We start from the raw sequence: 3,389 nt of genomic DNA, 5'->3' as shown, positions 1-3,389 counted from the left end.
CTTGACTTACTTTATTAAGCATAATATACTGCACGTCCATCCATGTTGTTGTAAGGGGCAAAATTTCATTCCTTTTCATGGCTGAGTAGTATTCCACTGTGTGTGTGTGTGTGTGTGTGTGTGTGTGTGTGTGTGTGTGTGTGTGTACCACTTCTTCTTTATCCATCATCTATTGATGGATACTTGGGTTTCTGCCATATCTTGGCTTCTGTAAATAATGTTTCTATGAACATCAGGGTACATGTATCTTTTTGAATTAGTGATTTTTGTTTTCTTCAGATACATACCTAGGAGTGGAATTGCTGGATCATCTATTTTAAGGTTTTTTGTTTATTTTTGTTGTTGTTTATTTATTTTTGTTTTAGGGCCACACCCACAGCATATTGAAGTTAATAAGGCTAGGGGTTAAATCGGAGTTATAGTTGTTGGCCTAGATCTGGCCTAGATCCCACAGCAATGTGGGATCTGAACCAGGTCTGTGACCTCTACCATAGCTCGTGGCAACCCCGGATCCTTAACCCACTGAGAGAGGCCAGGGACCCAATTCAAGTCCTCATGGATACTAGCTGGTTTCATTACCTCTGAGGAATGACAGGAACTCCTATTTTTAAGTTTTATGAGGAACCATCCCGCTGTTTTCCACAGTGACTGCACAAATTTACATTCCCACCAACAATTCTACCATCTTTCCCTTTCAGAGATCACATTCTTAAAAACAGAATCATTACAGCCAATCTTCCTGATACAATCCAACAGGAATATCAAAGCAGCCTATGAAAACTTAGACGGGGCTTGTTTACCCTGTGTCCAGTACAATGTGGCTTAAGGCCATGAGCATATATATACATACCATCCCGGAGAAAATGACTATCTTCCCCCATCTGACTATATTGCTGCTGGCCATTGGCTGGTGCTTCACTGCCTGGCTCTTCGTTTTTATCACTCCTGATAAAAAGCTCCTTGTCTCCATGTTGGTCTCACTATTCATTGGCTTTGGATTTCTCTTCTTGCTGCTCTGGGTTGGCATCTACATATGAGTGCCTAAAGGATCCAAACGAATGGATTCATTTAATTTCTATTTTTGTAAGTTAATTTTTGCTGAAAGTGTCCCACTTGCTGCTCACAGAAAAGGCAGATGTATAAAGAAACAAAGCAGAAAAATCCTGAAGAGGAACTTCAGGATAAGTTTGACGCTAGTAAACTGCCCATCATTGCCCATGACCTTCAGAACTAGGACCATGTATGTCATCCTCATGGCATTTATTCAGGGCCACAGCTGCAAAGCCATGAAAACTTGCAAAGCCATGGAAACCCGCAAAGCAAATCCATTATCAATCAATAATAATCATATGGCACTTACTATGTGCCAGGCATTGTTGATTTCATCATAAAAAACAAAAACAGGGAGTTCCTGTTGTGGCTCAGGGGAAACAAATCTGACTAATATCCATGAGGATGCAGGTTCAATCCCTGGCCTTGCTCAGTTGGGTTAAGGATCCAGTGTTGTTGTGGCTGTGGTGTAGGCCAACAGCTCCAGCTCCAGCTCCGATTCGACTCTTAGCCATATGCCACAGGTGCAGCCCTAAAAAGACAAAACAAAAACAAAACACGAAAACAAAATCACAACTATGTTTTCTGGTGGATGCTATTATTATACCCCATTATAAATCTCTAAAAAGCCCCCCCCCCAAGTACCCATGGATCAGAGTTTATCCAAAGTAAATTTTATAAGCTTCCTGCTGGCCCCAATCTGTACTGCATTAAATATGACTCTGCATGTGCTGATGACACTAGTCATTAGTTAATTCCAAAGGAAGGACACCAAATCAGTGTTTAGGATATGAACTGACAGATGAATTATCATTTCAGATCCTTCTCACGTCAGAATATTTTATTTTATCTTCACAGTCACGGCCTAGGTAGAGTGCCTCACCTCTCAGCTCCCCCCTTTTATAGAGGTCTTCTGTGGCAAAGTTTTGAATGATTGTCTTGGGTCATGTTTGCACAATATCAGCACCTGCCAGCATGTGTCTCTAAGCTGCTGAAGGAGCTTGCTTAGCTTTTGGAGAAGGAAAGAATAAAGAGTATTTGGTAAATAACGAGGCATGAAGCAGATATCAAGTGATGCCTTTCTCGGGACCAACTCCAAACCTCCCGGCAAGCAATTATGAGTGAGTGAGTGAATGTGTGTCTGTGCATGTGCATGCATGTGCCCACAATCCACCCCTCCCCCTCAATGCACATATAAAGAAAAATACAACTTAGAACATTAAGAAGCATTTAGAGCAGCCACAGAACAAATGGCAGAAAGATGCATAGATGTAAGACAAATCATCTTAAAACTTACACACACCCTGTTTTTGTTTCACGTCCATAGAAGTTTGTGTTTATAAGCAGGAGAGTCTTTGAATGTATGTATGTTAGGCTAACCCCTGCTCTCTCTGATCTTCTTGGCATGGACAGCTGAGGATGGACTCCAAATTTTGTTAAAAATGGGGGACTATGCCTTGGCCACCCTGGGTGAGGACTATACTGACTTGGTAGGATAGCAACATTCCATGAGCTTCCATTTTCCGGAAACTCAGACCAAAGACCCTGGAGATGAAGCAAGTTCTGGGGTCTGCATCTGGATTTCTGAAGACTCAAAACCGGCAAATTAAGACTCAAAACACGGCAATTAAAAATAATTCTTTATACTATTGCTATTAATGATAATGATATCATTAATATCAAAAGTGATCACAAGTAATATTAATAATTAATAGTGTCATTTTTAGGGGTTCTCTGGTGAACCCACACTGCCTCTTCCAAATATTCAGGGCTAGTCAGAAACCTGGGACAATTGTTTGGCCCTTGACCTCTGTCATACCACCTCCTCCAGAGTACCTGCTTGTGCAGCCAATAAGGTGTAAAGTCTCACTTTAGAGGAGCCAGCGCCAGACTGCCTGGGTTCAAACATTTGCTCTCCTTATCACCTGAATGCCTTTGGGCAACTTCCATAAACTATGTGCCTCATACACTGTGGGACTCACTTATAACCCTAGTTTATAGGGTTAAATATGTTAATACCATATTAAGCTTTTAGAACAGTGTTTGGCTTATGTTAGGAACTCAGGATGTGCTAAGTTGTTATTGTTAAAGAACGGCAGAACCACTGCTGGGGAGCGTCTGAGAAATCATGAGGAGCATGAGATGCGCCAGAGGCAGCAAATATCACAAATATGTTTACGTTATAAAAGACAGAGTTGGGAAAGTTTAATATGTCAATGAAAAAATTAATAGTTGATCTAAGAAACAAATAGAAAATCTTTTTTTTTTCTTTTTCTTTTCTTTTTCTTTTCTTTTTTTTAATGCCCACATCTGTAGCATATGGAAGTTCCCCAGCTAGG

At 40.8% G+C, this 3,389-nt stretch overlaps 1 pseudogene; it reads left to right on the top strand.

Annotated features, from left to right (window-relative positions):
* Positions 1 to 815: 815 nt before the first annotated feature.
* Positions 816 to 1,037, top strand: LOC146402822 (dolichyl-diphosphooligosaccharide--protein glycosyltransferase subunit TMEM258 pseudogene; annotated as a pseudogene).
* Positions 1,038 to 3,389: the final 2,352 nt, after the last annotated feature.

Source organism: Sus scrofa, chromosome 6 (genome assembly GCF_054392235.1).
Source record: "Sus scrofa isolate SSC_HxYL_T2T_F1_AM1 chromosome 6, Sscrofa_HxYL_maternal_Yorkshire_Landrace_v2.0, whole genome shotgun sequence".
NCBI lineage: Eukaryota > Metazoa > Chordata > Mammalia > Artiodactyla > Suidae > Sus > Sus scrofa.
This window is presented reverse-complemented; position numbering and strand designations above follow the sequence as displayed.